Source organism: Octopus sinensis, linkage group LG5 (assembly GCF_006345805.1).
Source record: "Octopus sinensis linkage group LG5, ASM634580v1, whole genome shotgun sequence".
Lineage (NCBI taxonomy): Eukaryota > Metazoa > Mollusca > Cephalopoda > Octopoda > Octopodidae > Octopus > Octopus sinensis.
Genome location: NC_043001.1, coordinates 15,324,387 through 15,346,841, shown reverse-complemented (window position 1 = coordinate 15,346,841; position 22,455 = coordinate 15,324,387). Strand labels below are relative to the sequence as shown.

The following is a 22,455-nucleotide window of genomic DNA, read 5'->3' as shown; positions in this document are numbered from 1 at the left end:
TGGTATACCAACCAGCCTCTATCACTGAATAAACCCACCTCACAAAATACACTATAATAACTTTGTACTTATTCCCTTAAGTTATATTTCTATATTTTTAGATTCTAAAAGAAATCGAACAGATGTTTTATGTTTTAATTTTGGTTTTATTGAAATCTGAATATTTCCAAAAGCAATACTGTTTCTCGAACCTGATTGTTGGTTCAGTTGAAGTTTTACTGTATGTCAAACAGGAAAAACATATAAAGAAAAAAAACCTTCCCTGTAAAGCTCTCCCAATAACCCTTATAATTAGAGTAGACACTTTTAGTGTTAATAAGATTAGTTCTATTTATTGAATATAGGTGCATGAGTGGCTGTGTGGTAAGAAGCTTGCTTACCAACCACATTGTTCCAGGTTCAGTCCCACTGCATGGAACTTCGGGCAAGTGTCTTCTACTATAGCCCCAGTGGATTTGGCAGACAGAAACTGAAAGGAGCTTGTTTTATAAGCATTGGTCAGCCTGGGGCTATAGTAGAAGACACTTGCCCAATATATATATATTTAAGAGTATATATGCTTGAGAAAACCTGTTGTCAAGTAAAACCAAAATCATAGCCCCCTGACTGGCTCCTGTGCCAGTGGCACATAAAAACATCATCCAAACATGATCAGTGCCAGACCCGCTTGATTGGCTCCTGTGCCAGTGGCATGTAAAAAGTACTATCCGAACACGATGCCAGGCCTGCCTGACTGGCTCCTGTGCCAGTGGAATGTAAAAACCACCCACTATGCTCTCACTATGGTTGGCGTTAGAAAGGGCATCCAGCTGTAGAAACATTACCAGATCAGATTGGAGCCTGATGCAGCCTACTGGTTTGCCAGACCCCAGTCAAACTGTCCAACCCATGCCAGCATAGAAAGCAGACGTTAAACGATGATGATAATGATGTTGATATATGTATATGTTTGTGTGTCTGTCTTTGTTCCCCACTACCGATATTGGTGTGTTTACGTCCCCATAACTTAGCAGTTCAGCAAAAGATACTGATTGAATAAATACTAGGCTTACAAGGAATAAGTCCTGTAGTTGATTTGTTCGAGTAAAGGTGGTGCTCCAGCATGGCTGCAGTCAAAATGACTGAACCAAATAAAAGAATAAAAGAAAAACAATGAAAGAATATTCACATAGATTTGTGCCCTTCTCTAATAAACTTATTGAAATGTCTTTATTTATGGGAAAACATTTCCAGTGAAATAATTGTCAGTTTTGTACACACTCTGTTCAAATGCCATAAAATATTACAGCTGACTGTATGTACCTGAACTACTTTGTTATATTCTTTTATGGTTGATGCTGAAAAGAAAGCAATCTAAATATATATCCATGTTATGTGATCATAAAATAATCTAAAGAACTGTTAAACACCGGTTCTCTTTTCCCTTTGAAATGACTCATTAAACTTTGTGTTAAACAGTTGTATTGTACTTCCCAATCATGTGGTTTCGGGTTCAGTCTCACTGCATGACACCTTGGGCGGACGTCTCTTGCTTTTGCCCTGGGCCCTTGTGCAAGTGCGTTTGTGTGTGGGTGTGTGTGTCTGTACGTGTGTGTGTTGTGTATGGATAAGGACAGCTGTGTGAAAAAGTGTCACACCCTAGCAATAGAGGGAACCTGTGGAAGAGGTAGACCCAGGAAGACATGCGATGAGGTGGTGAAGCACAACCTTCGAATATTGGACCTCACTGAGGCGATGACAAGTGACTGAAACCTCTGGAGATATGCTGTGCTTGAGAAGACCCGGCAAGTAAAATGAAACCATAGTCTATGCCAGTGCAGCATAACCAGCCCATTTAAGAATACCCTTCAATCATCTGTAGGAAGTCTTAAAATAATTTGTACACACATAAGTTTCTTGTCCCATTAGAAATTTAATTTTCTTTTGAAGACTTTCACTACTTTTTTTAGGATTCATATTCATCATCACCACTAGTCACTTCATTGCTTTCCCCTTGTCATGCAGGTTCAGTCTGTCATGTTTGATGGCTTGAACAGTGTTATCCAGCTTACAAGCCTCGAACTGACAATCTGATAGTTTCTCCACCCAGCTTTTTTGCATCACTGACTTCGTTTATTGCACCTTTGGTGGTGGATCGTGAAATAATGAGGGAAAGTTATGGAATTGGACATTGAAAATTATAAGTTTCATAAAAGTCATTGGTTCATATAAAGTTAATATTGCCATAATTGTCTTACATTGTTATAGATCAGTGGTTCCCAAACTTTTTCAGGCTGCTGCCCCCTTGGTCTAAGGCCACATTCCTAGTGCTGCCACCCCCACTCACCATCATAGACATAGACCATTTTTTGCAACAAATTCAAAACAACAATATTTCACAAATAAGATTTAACTTAACCCTTTATTTTGTCTGTATTCTTTTTTTTTTACATTCATTGCCTTGTTTTGGTCACCCCATTATTACCCTATTTTTCTTCAACGCCCCACCCCACCTCCGGATCTTTCCATTAACCCCAAGGGGGAGTACCAACCACTGTTATAGATGGGCTAATTAATAAACATGTATATTCATTTCAAATTTTGGCACAAGGCCAGCAATTGACCCCAGTACTTATTTTATTGACCCCTAAAGGGATGAAAAGCAAAGTCGACTCTGGCAGAATTTGAACTCAGAAAGTAAAAATGGATGAAATGTTGAGCATTTTGCTCAGTGTGCTAACGATTTGGCCAGCTGACCACGTTTGTGAACATGTATACTCTTTTACTCTTTTACTTGTTTCAGTTATGTGACTGTGGCCATGCTGGAGCACTGTCTTTAGTCAAGCAAATCAACCCCAGGACTTATTCTTTGTAGTACTTATTCTATCGGTCTCTTGTGCCAAACCGCTTAGTTACAGGGACGTAAACACACCATCGGTTGTCAAGCGATGTTAGGGAGACAAACACAGACACGCAAACATACACACGCACACATTCATATATATATACATGTATACAACGGGCTTCTTTCAGTTTCCGTCTACCAAATCCACTCACAAGGCTTTGGTCAGCCCAAGGCTACAGTAGAAGACACTTGCCCAAGGTGCCACGCAGTGGGTCTGAACCATGTGGTTCGTAAGCAAGCTACTTACCACACAACCACTCCTATGCCTATGTATATTGAGAAGAGTATTTTGCTGTAAAAACAGTTGCTACAACTACTCATGGTATCACTTGAAGAACTATGTGTTATTTGATTAATGTAAAATTATGATTACAAAGAGATTAATTATTGCAAAAGGTAAATTTTATGACTGTTCTAAGTAAATCTCATAAAATAGTAATTGTCGTTGTTTAGCTCCAATTCAGAATTGAGCTGGCAAGATCCTGGACAAAGACATTCCAGCCACAGCCATCACATCTTCTTTTCAGACATACTATATATAGGATTAAATAGAGGCGCAATGGCCCAGTGGTTAGGGCAGCGGACTCGCGGTCATAGGATCGCGGCTTCGATTCCCAGACCGGGCGTTGTGAGTGTTTATTGAGCGAAAACACCTAAAAGCTCCACGAGGCTCCAGCAGGAGATGGTGGTGATCCCTGCTGTACTCTTTCACCACAACTTTCTCTCACTCTTACTTCCTGTTTCTGTTGTACCTGTATTTCAAGGGGCCGGCCATGTCACTCTCTGTGTCACGCTGAATATCCCCGAGAACTATGTTAAGGGTGCACGTGTCTGTGGAGTGCTCAGCCACTTACACGTTAATTTCACAAGCAGGCTGTTCCGTTGATTCGGATCAACCGGAACCCTCATTGTCGTAACCGACGGAGTTCTTCCATATAGGATTAAATTATTGAATGTGCCCTTTTTAACCCATAAAACGCTGGGCTTTGCACTTACATTAGCATGGACTGCTGAGCACATTTTATGAAAATGAGACTACCATGCACACATAAAAAACAAAAAATAGTTCAAATATCTTCTTAGTATATAACGGTGGCAAGTTTTAGATCATCTGAAAAGTCATTAGTTGAACTATTAGTCCTCTTGCATTCTGAGGGGTATCAGAGCGTTTGAGTGATATTAGACCCCAACAAATGCCCATAAATTAAAGGCATCTATCTGGGCCACGATCGTGGCCTGTCAACCGGTGCCTGACGACCATGATTGTGGCCCGTCGCACTTTGTTTTAAGATAGTAGGGTGTGGTTTGAAAGTTTGTTTACATTTCTAGCAATATGAGCAACCACATTCGAGGTGTATAAGACTTCAAACTCGCTCTAATTTCCTTCTTCAAAAACAAGAGGAAGGAAATGTGTGTAGTTTGTAAACTTTTGACTTGAGTAAATAAATCTATTCTCTTAAAATTTTCCTGGAATCCTTATATTGTACTCCCAGGTGAAGTTCATTACTTTTACTTCATAAGAAAGGAGTTAGTGTGGTAGGTTGAACCTCCACCAAATAAATATTTAACTCAACAAACTTTATAAAAATGTCCTTGTTACTCATGCCAGTACAAAACAAAATAACGTTGGAAAACACAATGCTTTCACCTTTTTAGCTCTTTTTGTTTGTTTATTTTTCTAGTTTTAGGTGCTTGTTTGTTTCCATAGTTATCAGGTAGTAGGAGGAGTACTCTACTTAAAGCCAACCTCTCTCCCTTACATCTACTTCTGCACTTAACCAGATCTTGATGCCTTGAAACTTTAGTCAAGTTTGTCAGTAATTAACTAAAGGAAACAGTCTCCTTGCATTGCCTGACAAAGGGTCAAGTATCGAAAGAGATTAACATTTCTTGAATACAGCAGCACTGTAAGATAGTTAACTACTACAAACTTTAGACTTTTTTTTTTTTTTTTAATCGTACTTTGCCTTACTTTGACCACTCTGCAGCATTACTATCTTAAATTTATTTTGTAGCTAATTGATTATTTGAAGTTGTTTATTTTTATAAAAAATAAAAAGTGAAGAAGAAGAAAAAAACCTTTTCATTCAAAGGCAATTCAAATGATGCAAAGTAACATTTAACTATTTCATGAGAATAAATCAATCATCTTAAATTACTGCTGGAGATAAAATAAAATTACCACTAATGACGTTGGCAACATTACTCTATTCTCACAGAAAATTATTCTTAAAGTTCATTTGTATGTATGTATGTGTGTGTGTGTGTGTGTGTCTGTGTGTGTACTTTTATTATATAATGATATTGTGCATGTAATGATGGCTTTAGATATAGAGAAATTTTAAATATATTCGTAGCAAAGAAGGAAGTCTTCAAGAACTTGAAAAGTCCATCATGTAGTTTGTGTAGAAAAATCTCTTGAACCATAGACAAAAGAATCTTTTTATACACACACACACACACACGCCAATGCACTCAAGCACACTCGCACTCACTCATGCACACATTCACATTCTCACACACACTCAAGCACACATTCTCACACTCACACATACTCTCACACACAACACACACACTGCTATGTTATGTTAAATACCTTATGTTTCTATAACGAAGTACCACATACCTATAAATCATTTATATTAAAATTATCTCCACTTTTAAAGCATCATAATTATCAAATGGCAATTATGGTCAAAAGGGGAGACAATCTCAAGATTCCAGAATTCTCCAAAACTGACATGCCGTTAAGGAATGGGACTGACTCGTTGTTTGGAGATAAGAGGACTGTCATAAACACATATATATGTTCTACTCTTTCAGGCCAACTGGTGTACAATATTGTACATTTTCTTACCGATTCTCTCGTCACAATGTCACATGTACAGTCAAGATTATGCTTCACTGAAGAAGTGTAAGTCCTAGGCATGTCTAGATCTGATTCCTACCAAATGTTGTCTTTTCTTCATCACATCATTAAATGTTAACACTGTCCATTAATTTGCCTAAAAGTTTTCCTGGCAAATGCTGATCAGCAATATCTATGCTGCTTTATGTTTTGAGCAATTTTCACATGTTCGTTTCATTTTCCATATTCCCTGATCAACAGTGTATTTTCACCGCTGGGATTGCTACTTCTACCCAATTCATTTAAGTCATTTTAAAAAGAAGTCAGATTTAGTCTGAACTCTAATTAAAGGAAACATATGCTGACACACCTTCAGAATTTCGAGTGAGTGGCTCTGTGGTAAGTAGCTTGTTTACGAACTACATGATTCCAGGTTCAGTCCCACTGTGTGGCACCTTGCACAAGTGTCTTCTACTATAGCCTCGGGCTGACCAAAGCTTTGTGAGTGGATTTGGTAGATGGAAACTGAAAGAAGCCCGTCGTGTATATATATATATATATATATGTGTTTGTGTGTCTGTGTTTGTCCCCCCAACATCGCTTGACAACTGATGCTGGTGTGTTTAGGTCCTCGTAACTTAACGGTTCGGCAAAAGAGACCGATAGAATAAGTACTAGGCTTACAAAGAATAAGTCCTGGGGTCGATTTGCTCGACTAATGGCAGTGCTCCAGCATGGCCACAGTCACATGACTGAAACAAGTAAAAGAGTATATGCTAAACCTAGAACTTAACTGATCAGTAAAATCTTCTCTGATTCTATATTTGTTTGATAGCATTGGGGCCAATAAGTTTTTCAAACAGCCATCTTTCTGTTGTCTAGTGATGTTGCTCCTCTTCAAATTAGTATTTGTAAATAAGAACATTAAATTCCTTTTAAAGGCGTAACATGTTACATGCCAGTGAAATTTTATCTACAAGCGTTTCAAGCTCTTTTTCATTGTGTGTGATGATACCATCTTTATGCAAGAGGCCTCTTATCAGTGAGATACAAAAGTGTGTGATTTAGAATTATACTGTTTGAGGTTGAATAACTTAATGCAAATACTTACAGAGCATTCTTTGAAAGCAGTGGGAAAAATATCTGTTGTAAATTATATGCAGTATAAAGAAAATATAGTAGATAGGAACAGTTATATCACCTTGTTTGACACCACAACTAATTGGAACGAGCATTCTTCAAGTCCTTTTACATGCAAACATACAGGTGATTCTCACTTTCTGAGCTTCCAGTTTATAACTTTACATCTTTACGAAAATTTTCTGTGGCAATAAAACGAAAAAAGCCTAATAGCTGTGTGGTAAGAAGTTCTGGGTTCAGTGTGTGTATGTGTGTCTTTGTGTTTGTATTTGCACCACGCCCACCAGTGTTAGTGTCTCTATGTCCTTGTAGTTTAGCGTTTGTTAGGGTTATCTCTACAGATAAGGGCGCAGGAGTGGCTGTGTGGTAAGTAGCTTGCTAACCAACCACATGGTTCCAGGTTCAGTTCTACTGCGTGGCATCTTGGACAAGTGTCTTCTGCTATAGCCCCGGGCCGATCAATGCCTTGTGAGTGGATTTGGTAGATGGAAACTGAAACTGAAAGAAGCCTGTCGTATATATGTATATATATATATGTGTGTGTATGTGTTTGTGTGTCTGTAATTGTCCCCTTAGCATTGCTTGACAACCGATGCTGGTGTGTTTACGTCCCCGTCACTTAGCGGTATTTGCACCACGCCCACCAATGTTAGTGTCTCTATGTCCTTGTAGTTTAGCGTTTGTTAGGGTTATCTCTACAGATAAGGGCGCAGGAGTGGCTGTGTGGTAAGTAGCTTGCTAACCAACCACATGGTTCCAGGTTCAGTTCTACTGCGTGGCATCTTGGACAAGTGTCTTCTGCTATAGCCCCGGGCCGATCAATGCCTTGTGAGTGGATTTGGTAGATGGAAACTGAAACTGAAAGAAGCCTGTCGTATATATGTATATATATATATGTGTGTGTATGTGTTTGTGTGTCTGTAATGTCCCCTTAGCATTGCTTGACAACCGATGCTGGTGTGTTTACGTCCCCGTCACTTAGCGGTATTTGCACCACGCCCACCAATGTTAGTGTCTCTATGTCCTTGTAGTTTAGCGTTTGTTAGGGTTATCTCTACAGATAAGGGCGCAGGAGTGGCTGTGTGTAAGTAGCTTGCTAACCAACCACATGGTTCCAGGTTCAGTTCTACTGCGTGGCATCTTGGACAAGTGTCTTCTGCTATAGCCCCGGGCCGATCAATGCCTTGTGAGTGGATTTGGTAGATGGAAACTGAAACTGAAAGAAGCCTGTCGTATATATGTATATATATATATGTGTGTGTATGTGTTTGTGTGTCTGTAATTGTCCCCTTAGCATTGCTTGACAACCGATGCTGGTGTGTTTACATCCCCGTCACTTAGCGGTTCGGCAAAAGAGACCGATAGAATAAGTACTGGGCTTACAAAGAATAAGTCCTGGGGTCGATTTGCTCGACTAAAAGGCGGTGCTCCAGCATGGCCGCAGTCAAATGACTGACACAAGTAAAAGAGTAAAGAGATATGCTGTAGAAATTATTGCCAGCACTGATTTTTGTTACATTTCATATCCGAGATGTCAAATGTAAACAAACAATAAGATTCATCATCATCATCATCGTTTAACGTCCGCTTTCCATGCTAGCATGGGTTGGATGATTTGACTGAGGACTGGTGAACCAGATGGCTGCACCTGGCTCCAATCTGATCTAGTAGAGTTTCTACAGCTGGATGCCCTTCCTAACGCCAACCACTCTGAGAGTGTAGTGGGTGCTTTTATGTGCCACCAGCATGAGGGCCAATCAGGCAGTACTGGCAATGTGTTTTTTACGTGCCACTTGCATAGGAGCCAATCCAGCAGCACTGGCAATGACCTCGCTCGAATGTTTTTACATGTGCCACTGGCACAAGTACCAGTAAGGCGACGCTGGCAACGATCACGCTCAAATGGTGCTTTCTACATGCCACCGGCACCGAACATTGAAGACGAAAAAAGGGCAATGGGCATATATGTTATATTTCGGGAGTTTTCGCTCCTTCATCAGCACCCATCTAACCCCAATTTAGTAACCACTAAGCTTAGGGATGTAATAATATGAGATATACCAATTTTAAACATATTAAACACATTCCTGGAAGCTGGTACATAAATATTACTGACATTCTACAGAAGTTATAGCCAGCATTGATTTCTTCAAGGCAGTGCCCCAGGATGGCCACAGTCTAATGACAGTGATCTTTTATCTTTTTACTTGTTTCAGTGTGCAAAAGCAATGTCTAAGTGGATGAATATGTCTGTCAGCTGAGCCAAAGATAAATTCCGTTGACAAGAATGGACATTTCCCAGCCTCATTTGCTTGGTTCATCATATTTGTTAGCAAGCAAACATTAAGCCATGCTGGAATACTTTCCTTTACCCTTCAAAAATAACATATTCTGCTTCTCAGACTATTTACTCATCCTAGGTATGTTTGTTGATATTCTATTTCAATCACCATAACCTACGATTATTTTCAGGTGATATGCTAGTAGGGTGCTAAGAGCACCATCCGAGCGTGATCATTGACAGAGCGGCTAACTGGCTTCCATGCCGGTGGCACATAAAAGGCACCATTCGAGCATGATTGTTACCAGCATCGTCTTACTGGCACCTGTGCCGGTGGCATGTGTAAAAAGATTTGAGCGAGGTTGTTGCCAGTACCGCCTGACTGGCTCCTGTGCCGGTGGCATGTAAAAAGCACCCACTACATTCTCAGAGTGGTTGGCATTAGGAAGGGCATCCAGCTGTAGAAACTCTGCCAGATCAAGCCTGGTGCAGCCATCTGGTTCGATAGCCCTCAGTCAAATCGTCAACCCATGCTAGCATGGAAAGCAGATGTTAAACGATGATGATGATGTGCATGAGCTGTACTTGTGATGGAACCTGGAACCTTTATTTTACTAAAACTGGATCCAATCTATTCCACTATGGAAAGTGGGCATGAAATGATATTGATGATGACTGATGATGTTTGATGTCTATAATCATTTTATGAACACATGTCTTGTCCAAAGATGCAGCATAATCTCCCTGGCAGGTTTTGAAAGGCATGGAATTGGCAAAAGCATCATGGGAACTTCTTTACCGTATTTATTAAAACTTGTTGTATTCTGAGTTCAGTTCCTGAAGTTAAAGTAGAAAGCACCTGCTCATGGTGCCATGTAGCGGGACTGACCCCAAAACCACATATTTTGGCAACAAACTTCTTCACCACACAACCACTCCTGCACCTACAGTATGTGCCATTTTGGGAAAAAATATACCAGAATGTAATCACACAAGCTAGTGATTGTGCATTGAATATATATATGCCGAAAGTTACTATTAACAATTGTAAAATTATTTTTAATTGGTTAATGTAAGCAATTTCCATGGTAACTAAATATATAATCCAATAAGATAGTTTTATAAAGGAAGGTTACAATTATAAGATATGTTTTGATTGACTGTCAGCAAGCATTTTAGTTGTTACAAGATATCTTGTGATTGGTGGATAAGGGGTTAATAGCAGGAGTAACACATATACACTGACTTAATTTTAGTTTTTCATTCATTGTCCTTTTAAATATTAGCATTGCATAAAGGATGAACTAATGTAAACATATCTGGGTCAGTATATTTTAAACTTATTGTAATGCCATTCACATTACAATATGTTCAGATATAGTTACTATTATAACCACTAAGATATTGTGAGTTATTGACCGATTTATTAAGCAGTTCACCAATTCATAGTATTCACGAAATAACTAAACAGAATGCTCTTATGTCATTGGTATGTAATATATGTCGGTTAGTATCTAGCAAACTGTCTGTGACCCAGGTTTTCTTATTATACTGGTACCCTTTGGTAAAACGTACATCTCAGTCATATTTTCTGTTTGAAGTAACTAGTTGTTAAATGTCTGGCTACTCTGCTGGGGGTGGGGGTGGGGTGTGTGAGATATATTATGTGTTAACTTAAGATTGCTAAACCTATCTTTCACTTGTTTTGGTCATTAGACTGCAGCCATGCTGGAGCACCACTTTGAGGAATTTCTAGTGGAATGAGTCAACCCTTGTACCTTTTTGTATTTAGGCCTGGTTCCTATTCTGTCAGTCTCTCTTGCAGAACTGCTTGCTTATGGGGATGTAAACATACTAACACCATTTGTGAAGTAGTAGTGGGGAACAAATAAACAAACAAACAAACACACACACATACACACATGATGGGTTTCTTTCAGTTTCCGTCTACCAAATCCACTGACAGGGCTTTCGTCAGTCTGAAGCCATAGTAGACACTTGCCCAAGATGCCACACAGTAGGAATGAGCCCGGAACCATGTGGTTGGGAAGCAAGCTTCTCACCACACAGACCCATCTGCACCTATATATTATATGTAATTATATACAATAGCATACTGAGCAAAAACCTGTGGAATTGTGAAGCTGTGTGGTAAGTAGCTTGCTTACCAACCACATGGTTCCGGGTTCATTCCCAATGTGTTGCACCTTGGGTAAGTATCTTCTACTATAGCCTCGGGCCAACCAAAGCCTTGTGAGTTGATTTGGTAGATAGAAACTGAAAGAAGCCAGTCGTATATATGTGTGTATATATATGTTTGTGTGTCTGTGTTTGCCCCCCCCCCAACATCGCTTGACAACCGATGGTGGTGAGTTTACGTCTCTGTAACTTAGCGGTTGGCAAAAGAGAGTAATAGAATAAGTACTAGGCTTACAAAGAATAAGTCCTGAGGTCGATTTGCTCGACTAAGGGTGGTGCTCCAGCATGGCTGCAGTCAAATGACTGAAGCAAGTAAAAGAGTGCCATAAGGTGCTGTCATATATCCCACTTTCTTCAACTTCACATGCATGAGCCAAAGCATGGAACTTCTATATGGTCACTGGACCTATTAGAAATAGCAGCCAGTCATACCCTATCATCTTTAAAAAGAAAGCAAGACACATTGAATAAAGTATTTCTAAATATATATATTTAAAGACAGGATGGACAAAGATAGTACCCCATATATCACAGGCTAACATTGACCTGTACAGCAACCTGTGCATGTACGGCATTTTCCCTTTATTATGTGTGGCATTAAAAATAATGCTTCTACTGCTCCTTACATATAGCTTGATCTGATATGATAAAGAATTTTTGTCATTCAAGAACAACCTTTGACCATAAGCAAATCTGATGGATAAGCAAACACATAGGTGCAGGCCTGGCTGTGCTGTTAAGAAGCTTATTTCCCAGCCAGGGGGTCTTGGATTCAGTTGCACTCCATGTCACCTTGGGCAAGTGTCTTCTACTGCATTGCCCCATGTCAACCAAAGCTTTGTAAATGGATTTGTTTGATAGAAACCGAGAGAGATTCATAATGTATGACCAGTGATATGTAACACCATCTGATAGTCTGGTTGGTCATATGATGTATGTGTATATATATATATATATATATATATATATATATGTATTGTGTGTGTGTGTAATATATAGACAATTTTTTTCATTCTCTCTCTGTTTATTTTCTCTTATTCCTTTCTGTTGAAGAGCGTAGGCTCAAAACATAAAATACTTCTTCATTTCCTGAGCATCAAACTAATACACTTGCTTGTTGTTCATACACCTGTCTTCATCTTTTGTTTTTCTATAAATTTCAGCTATATATATATATATATATGGAAATTGTAGTTGTGATACCAGTGCCGGTGGCACATAAGAGAACCATCCGAACGTGGCCGTTGACAGCGCCATGCCAGTGGCACGTAAAAAGCACCATCCAATTGTGGCCATTTGCCAGCCTCGTCTGGCACCTGTGCTGGTGGCACCTAAAAAGCACCCACTACACTCACGGAGTGGTTGGCGTTAGGAAAGGCATCCAGCTGTAGAAACACTGCCAGATCAGACTGGGCCTGGCACAGCCTTCTGGCTTCCCAGACCCCAGTTGAACCATCCAACCCATGCTAGCATGGAAAGTGGACGTTAAACGATGATGATGAACGAACAACATACACATACCCTTGTCTTGACATCATGTCATGGTTTTAAATGAGCGCCATCATCATACAAGCAAGGTTGTTTGTTTCCAGTCTTTTGTGAAAAACATGTCTAGCTATGGGTAATATTACTGCGCTTGGACATCGGTAAGGGTTGGTGACAGGAAGGGCATCTGTCCTTGGAAGATCTGCCTTAAATTATTTGATCCCTATAAGCATGAAAAAGCAGATGTTTAATGATTAAGATGATGATTGAAGTTTTATAAAAAAAAAAAAACAGCTATGTTTTTATGTTATTGGTAACAAACTCAAATCTTGTAGCCATTGTGTAGGCTCTTGGAGGGAAAAAAAGGACAAATATGCCTAGTTGACAACAGGTTCTTTTTGTACCTCTTGCTTAAGTGGTTAGCAGCAGGATGGGTATTCAACTGAAAATATTATTGTTCTTAACAAAAGCCATTCCACTTGTGTTAACATGGGAACATGGATGTAAGACAGCAAAAGTAAATATTAAACCTTTTAGGTTTAATAAAAATTTATATACAAGTAGTATATTGTTGTTGAACAACTTTGTACCTTAAAAGCAATATAACTTGTTTATTTAAACTGACATGTTTTTCAATAACAATCATGTACAAAATAGAAAGGTATTCATATGCTGTATACGACTGTGAAAATGTAATTTTTTAAATGTATCTATTAAAAAGGTATTTATTGAATATGTTATGAAAGTTGTTTTCTCAATTTCTGTTGTTATTCTAAACACTGGAGATGTTATGCCTAATAAAAATGTAATTCTGTCATTCAAGAACAACCTTTGACCATAAGCAAATCTGATGGATAAGCAAACACATAGGTGCAGGCCTGGCCGTGCTGTTAAGAAGCTTATTTCCCCGCCAGGAGGTCTTGGATTCAGTTGCACTCTATGTCACCTTGGGCAAGTGTCTTCTACTCCATTGCCCCATGTCAACCAAAGCTTTGTAAATGGATTTGTTTGACAGAAACTAAGAAGGGTTCATAATGTATGACCAGTGATATGTAACAACATCTGATAGTCTGGTTGGTCACATGATGTATATGTATATATATATATATGTCTTAGTGTTTGCTTGCTAAGAAATATGATGAACTAAGCAAATGAGGCTGGGAAATGTCAGTTTAAAATTATTTATGTACTTAATTTCAACCATATTTTCATAGCTGATTCAACTGACATCTAGTGGTAGAAAGTATTTCATTATATCTCTCTTTAGTAACCTGAACCAGACTGAACTATCAGCTATTGCTATTTTTTTCTCTCTCTTTTATCTCTTTTACTTGTTTCAGTCATTTGACTGTGGCCATGCTGGAGCACTGCCATTAGTTGAGCAAATCGACCCCAGGACTTATTCTTTGTAAGCCTAGTACATATTCTATTGGTCACTTTTTGCCAAACCGCTAAGTTACAGGGATGTAAACACACCACCATCGGTTGTCAAGCGATGTTGGGGGGACAAACACAGACACACAAACACATACATACACACACACATATGTATGTATATATATCATCATCATCATCATCATTTAGCGTCCGTTTTCCATGCTAGCATGGGTTGGACGGTTCTACTGGGGTCTGTGAAGCCAGAAGGCTTCATCAGGCCCAGTCAAATCTGGCAGTGTTTCTACGGCTGGATGCCCTTCCTAACGCCAACCACTCCGTGAGTGTAGTGGGTGCTTTTTACGTGCCACCCGCACTGGTGCCAGACAGAGCTGGCAAACGGCCACGAACGGATGGTGCTTTTTATGTGCCACCGGCACGAGGGCCAGGCGAGGCTGGCAACGGACACGAAACGGGGCGGTGCTGGCAACGGTCGCGAACGGAAAGTTCTCTTACATGCCACCGGCACTGGTAACACATCTGCAATTTCCATTGATCGATTTCGATTCTGATCCTCACTTGCCTCAATGGGTCTTCACAAGCAGAGTTTCGACATGCCACCGGCACTGGTAGCACATCCGCAATTTCCATTGATCGATTTCGATTCTGATCCTCACTTGCCTCAACACGTCTTCACAAGTAGAGTTTTGTGTCCCAAGAAGGGAAGGTATGCATACGTAGGCTGGCTCTATCCCATGTAGAAGGCCACGGGTTGTGGACTCACTTGTCCTGCCGGGTCTTCTTGCGCACAGCACACTTCCAGAGGTCTCGGTCTCTAGTCATTTCCTCAGTGAGACCTAAAGTTCGAAGGTCGTGCTTCACCACCTCGTCCCAGGTTTTCCTGGGTCTGCCTCTTCCACAGGTTCCCTCAACCGCTAGGGTGTGGCACTTTTTCACACAACTATCTTCATCCATTCTCGCCACATGACCATACCAGCGCAAACGTCTCTCTTGCACACCACAACTGATGCTTCTTAGGTCCAGCTTTTCTCTCAAGGTACTTACACTCTGCCGAGTGTGAGTACCGGCATTACACATCCATCGGAGCATACTGGCTTCATTTCTAGCGAGCTTACGCATATCCTCAGCAGTCACGGCCCATGTTTCACTGCCATGTAGCATGGCTGTTCGTACACACGCATCATACAGTCTGCCTTTCACTCTGTGCGAGAGGCCTTTTGTCACCAGCAGAGGTAAGAGCTCTCTGAACTTTGCCCAAGCTATTCTTACTCTAGCAGTTACACTTTCAGCACACCCACCCCCACTGCTGACTTGGTCACCTAGGTAATGGAAACTATCAACTATTTCTAGTTTTTCTCCCTGGAAAGTGACGGAAGTTGGTCTCAGAGCATTTCAGTGTTTATTGTTCCTGAGCATCTGCCACATACAAAAACCATCTTCCTAGTTAGCCTTCCTTTGACATTGCTGCATCTCTTATGTGTCCATAGCTTACACTTGGTGCATCTTATATATATATATATATATATATATATATATATATATATATATATATATATATACACATGACAGGCTTCTTTCAGTTTGTCTACCAAACCACTCACAAGGCTTTGGTCAGTCCGAGGCTATAGTAGAAGATACTTGCCTAAGGTGCCACGCAGTAGGACTGAACCCAGAACAATGTGATTGGTAAGCAAGCTACTTACCACAGCCACTCCTGCACCTTTTTTATAATTCTTATTTAACAACCAAGTTTATAGCACATTTTTTTTTCATGTGAGCGGTGGGCCTCACAGAGGCAATGACAAATGACTGAGAATTTTGGCAATATGCTGTGCTTGAGAAGAAAACCCATCAAGCCAAATAAAACTGTAGTCATGGTAGATACTGGTGTCACGTAACTGGCACCCATGATGGTGGCATGTAAAAGCACCCATTGCACTCTCAGAGTGGTTGACATTAGGAATGGCATCCAGCCATAGAAACCATGCCAAATCAGATCAGAGTCTAATGAAGCCCCTCAGCTTACCAGCCCTGGTCAAACCGTCCAACCCATGTCAGCATGGACAATAGATGCTAAATGATGATGATGATAAATGTGTTCAGAAAAATTAATGATATAGTTTGTTTACTCAGATTCACAAGAATGACTTCTTTTAATTAGAGGGGGCAAAATTTATAATTTTGCTACATTTAATCCTCTTGATACCAACCCAGCTGAAACTACCTCTGGCTCTGTAGTAGAAATGTCTTGTTTCCAAAAGTTCTGAATTAAAATCTTCCACCAAAGCTTAGTCACAATTTATGTTCCTAACACTAGCTTAACGATAACTAAGTTATTTTACTAAATTCTTTGTTATATTTAAAGTAACTGAAAGAAACACAGAACAACTCAACAGAAATACAGTAAAGAAAGGGTTAAAATATATAATAGAGAAACAATTCTTAACCCTTTCGATACCAACCTGGCTGAAACCACCTCTGACTCTGTAGTAGAAATGTCTTGTTTTCAAAAGTTCTGAATTAAAATCTTCCACCAAACCTTAGTCACAATTTATGTTCCTAACACTAGCTTAATGATAACAAAGTTATTTTACTAAATTCTTTTGTTATATTTAAAATCAATTGAAAGAAACACAGAGCATCTCAGAATAGATATGGTAACAAAAGTGTTAATGTTTAGTAATGGAAAGTATTGTATTCTAGCCTCCTACTTCTCTTTATCTATCTGTCTATATATATGTGTGATTGTGTGTGTATGGTGGACACTACTCTGACACATCAAATACTAAGTTGTCATCATTGATCTAAAGTATCAGGTGATACTACTATATTAGTTCTCATTGCAGCTGCTTTTCTTTCTGGTGGCCAAAAAGAGATGATAATGTATTTTTCCTTTCTTTATTTTTTCTTTGTTTTTTTGGTATGTCTTTTATTTGAAATTCTTAATAAAGCTGCTAAGAGCTTCTCATATTGATGGTGCCACCAAGATTGGACAAAATTGGCATTTGTTGATCTTTTGATAGTAACACTTGATAGGAATAAATAAAACTTGCGATGACCATATTCTTTTCATACTGAAAAGCAAACAGTTTAAAGAATTTGAGAAAAATGTCTATTCATGACATTAGTAGTATTTAATGATGGCAGATTTTCTTCTGCTTCAAATACAGCTGTTGAGAAAATATTCTTTTATTGTAACTAAATCTTCTCCATCCAGAGATAAATGAAAAGAAATAAAATAGGCAAAAAAAAGAAAATAGAAATTCAGTGTGTATTTATTTGTATTTAACTTGAATGTAAATGTGTGTGACCATATATAATATATATATATATACATAGATATATATATAATATATATACATATATATATGTATATATATATACACACACACACATATATACATATGCACACACACATATCTATATATATATATATATACATATATACATACACACAGGAAGTGGTCAATCATGAATGTGTCACTCTGTTTAAATACCAGGTCCCTATTGATATCAAAGTGAGGTCTCAAAAATTCAAGTCTCTCTACAAACTGACTTGTTTATATTTGATATGTGTTTTAGAGCTATGTTTGTTTATACTATTTTTCTTTTTTTTTTCTTCTCCCCCCTCCCCCCAGTATGGAGAAAGGATGGATAGTTTTGAATCTTTACATTATTTATTTATGTTCCCAGCAAAGTTAGGTGTGCTTAACTATTTGTTTGAATATCTGCTTGTTAAAAAGGCCACAGAGCTTGTAAATCAAAACTTTCCGTTCACTTGAAGCAAAGATCAAAATGCTTGATATGAAACGGTTTTGCATTATATTTTATAGTGTTCAGGTGTTGAAGAATTTAGCAATACATGTAAAGATTTGCTTGAAATTATATTTTAGTTTAAAACTTAGCAAAAAAAGCATTTAGATATATCATCATCCAGTGTCCAGGTTCCTTACTGGCATGAGGTGGACGCGCATCACACACGCACACACAGTAGTGAAACAGAATTTTATAAATGTATGTATGTGGGTTGCCTGTATTGCAAAGAGCAATAGTAGATGTGAAATCAATGGTAACTTTCTAACAGGCCATAACCAAAGACTACATAGAATATATACGTGTGTGTGTGTGTGTGTGTGTTTATATATATGTGAGAGATTTTTATGTTTGTATATACTCTTTTACTCTTTTACTTGTTTCAGTCATTTGACTGTGGCCATGCTGGAGCACCGCCTTTAGTCGAGCAAATCGACCCCAGGTCTTATTCTTTGTAAGCCTAGTACTTATTCGATCAGTCTCTTATTCGAACAGCTAAGTTACGGGGACGTAAACACACCAGCATCAGTTGTCAAGCAATGTTGGTGGGACAAACACAGAAACGCAAACATATACACACACATACATATATATGCAACAGGCTTCTTTCAGTTTCCGTCTACCAAACCCACTCACAAGGCTTTGGTTGGCCCGAGGTTATAGTAGAAGACACTTGCCCGAGGTGCCATGCAGCAAGTCTGAACCCAGAACCATGTGGTTGGTTAGCAAGCTATTTATCACACAGCCACTCATCAGCATCATCATTTAGCATCCATTTTCTATGCTGGCACAGGTTGAACAAGTTGACTGGAGCTGGTAAACCAGGGACCACACTTGGCTCCATTGTCTGTTCTGGCATGGTTCCTTACGACTGGATGCCCTTCCCAACACCAACCACTCCACAGAGTGTGCCAGGTGCTTTTTAAGTGGCACCAGAACCAGTGCCTCTACCATGGCACTAACATGAGTGCTTCTTATGTGGCACCAGTATCAATTCTGCTGTGATGGATGGGTCTCCTTGAGTACAGCAAGGCATCAGATATCTCGGTCCTTTGTCATCTTCATAAAGCTCAGTGCCTTAAGACCAGCCTTCACTACTTCATTGCATGTCTTCCTGGGTCTCTCTCTTCGACAACTTATATATATATATATATATAAATAAAATGATCATTTGAACATTCACATTTCCATGCCTACATGGGTCAGATGAGATTTGTTGCCACAGATTCTCCTGTAGCTGGATGCTCTTCCTGTTGCCGACCTTCAATTAATTTCAAGCAAAGTATTATTTCTTCCAGTTCTTTCAACAAAAGCAGCTCAGTAGTTGGACATGTTTTTCATGGAAGATTAATAGCAAATGACTTTAACTAATGACTGAATGATGACTTTAACTATCAGCACTTGAGGCCAAAACGAGGACACACAAACACACATACACTCATAAATGTGTGTCTGTCTGTCTCTGTATGACAGGCTTTAAACTATGGGAGGGGACAGCTGCCATAAGAGAGATTGTCATATACTCAACAAGGCCAATGGTTTCCCCTCATTCTGTACATCATCTTCACTCATTCGCCAACCACTTCACAGAGTGTAGTGGGTATATTTTATTGTTACTCCAGCATTAATGGGGTTATCTTGTCCTTTTATATTCCATGGGGAGAGCTCTTTTTTCTCATTTGAACAGAGGTGAGAGTGGCGAACCTAAGAAGAACTGAGATGGGTGAGTGAAGGCAAGCAAGAGTATTATGGTAGGATGAGGGTTACTCAGGTGAGAGGATAGAGGAGGAGGAGAGAGTGTGATGCATTATAATGGAGGTGAACTGCGATGGATGTCAGTAATAAGCAGCCAAAAAGAGAAAGGATGACGATAGAATATCAGTTTGATGCAATCCTTTATACATAGATTTTGTGAAGGAAGAAGGAATCAGAATGATAAAGGTTATGGTTGTAGGGAGTGAAATAAGGGTCCAAAGAATATGACTTCTGCCTCATGTTACTCTCGTTAGCACACCGGGCGAAATGCTTAGCGGTATTACGTCTGCCGTTACGTTCTGAGTTCAAATTCCGCCGTGGTCGACTTTGCCTTTCATCCTTTCAGGATCGATTAAATAAGTACCAGTTATGCACTGGGGTCAATGTAATCGACTTAATCCCTTTGTCTGTCCTTGTTTGTCCCCTCTGTGTTTAGCCCCCTGTGGGCAATAAAGAAATATACATTGATATCTACCACTTATACTTATCATCTATCTTGCTATTCATTACTATCGGTCTCTTACCAACACATAACTGTCACTATATCTCGTTACTCACTCTCTTACGCTTCTTTTATTCTCATCATTCTTTTCTTTGTCACTCTCACACTCTCTCTTTCACTCTCTTGATTATCATTCCCTCTTATCTTCACCACTGGTCGGGTGTTTGCTTTGAAAGAATGATTTAGAGAAGGTTCTTTAATCTTTCAGGGGGCAAGGCAGCCTCTCAAGTGTTTGTGGTTTGCTAAATGCTCTTAATGCACACCATTAAGGAGTTGGTAAATGAAGAGAGACAATACAGGGTAGAGGGGACACTCTGATCCTGTTACAGACTTAACCTTTCTAGTGGTGGTGCCACAGTAAAAAGAGCCCAAGAAACCACACCAAAGAGGGAATATACAAGGAAAATATTTCCCTCTCACATGATGGCACACAGAAAGTATTGTAGAGGCAGCAGTAATCATGCTCTTCTAGTAGGTGGCTACATCCTCTGTTGAAGTGCTATTGATATCTAGAAGGCAGGGTCTTGCCAGATTAGTGCTGCTTTCATCATTGTAAAAGTCCATGACAGCACCCAATAATTTATCCCACAAGGTAGCTGGGGTTTGTTATTATAATGGGAATGGTCCGTGCAGAACTAGTCCCACCTTCTTATCCTCCCAACATGTATCGTCTGGTGCAACAAGTGCCACAAGCCCAACAGTTATCAGGATGCAGGGTTTGTATGGAGTTACATTATCTTGTGCTAGTGCATGCATATACAGCTGCATGCACACGCACATGCAAGTACTGTCCAAATCTCTGACCAATCACATACAGTTAGCTGGCATTCAATTGGCGTATCAAGTTTCAGGCATTTTGATTGGGTTTTGGATAGAAAATTTACAAAATAATCACTTCTATTGATTTTTTTAATGGCTTTGCGGGGTGACTGGGGAAATGTAAAGATGTGCACGACCACCCATGGACGGTTTTGAATGATCATAGAAAGTGCGAGCCCTCTAACTGAAAAACTGTGGATTTGTATAAAGGACACGCACACAGACATTTTGCCGTTTATATATATAGAGATGAGCAGCTGAAGGACCTCTTCTGCCCTGGGTTCGTTGGCATGTCAGCATGTGACCTCCTACTGAAAGCCTTTCAGTGATATGCTAATTAACTCTACAGCTAGTTACATCTATTATTTGTACAAGGTACATAAATGCAGACACTATTTTTACTCATACATTGACTATATGAAGGCATAAAGAAACACTCACACTTATGTGTGCATAGACATGTATGCTCACACACACAAATGCACACAAACACACATGCACACACATGCAAACACTCAAACACACACACACTCACACACATGCACACTCAAGCAAACATACATGCACACTCAAACACACACACACACTCACACTCAAATACATGCACACTAAAACACATGTGCATACACACTCAAGCAAACATACACGCACACTCAAACACACCTATGCACACACACACACATACACACTCAAACATGCATGCACTCAAATGCACGTACACACACACAACTACACATGCACTCTCAAATACGTGCACACACACACACACACACACTCACACACATGCACACACTCAAGCCTACACACATGCACACACATAATACGGTGCTTATGTTTTTGGCCTTCTTGTACTGAAACAGTCTAGAGTAATGTACCCTTTCCAGGAGTGCCTCTACACCTGCAGCAGATTTGAACTAACAATCCATTAGGTGATCGCCCGATTAACTCCTGCACTTGTTCTTATCTCATTATGCGTGGAGGTCTGTTTGTTTGAGAAGTATATGTGAGATCACTGAAAACCTGACACTTTATCTGTAAGACTAAATAAACAATAACTGAAAACTGTTTTATCATTTCAATAACATCTCATCTCCAAAAGTTTACAGCAGTAAGTAAATGGGCAAACAATAATTTAATTAGGTACATATTCCTGGGGTTAAAACTTGAAACTATACTATTTGAAACTAACTTAAATTGTCTTTTGATTCCAATTCATAAATCCTTGTAGAAAGGATTTTTTAAAAATACAGTAATCACTCGCCATTATTGTTGTTCACCAATTGCATCTGCAATACATTGCAGATTTTTCTGGCTAATACATGTAAATTTATATC

The 22,455-nt window shown here is 39.4% G+C and overlaps 1 protein-coding gene across 1 annotated transcript in view; it reads left to right on the top strand.

The window, feature by feature from the left end:
• The window catches only part of LOC118763576 (heat shock factor 2-binding protein-like), a 342,154-nt gene that overhangs the window by 52,778 nt on the left and 266,921 nt on the right, over window positions 1–22,455 (top strand). The window lies entirely within an intron of this gene.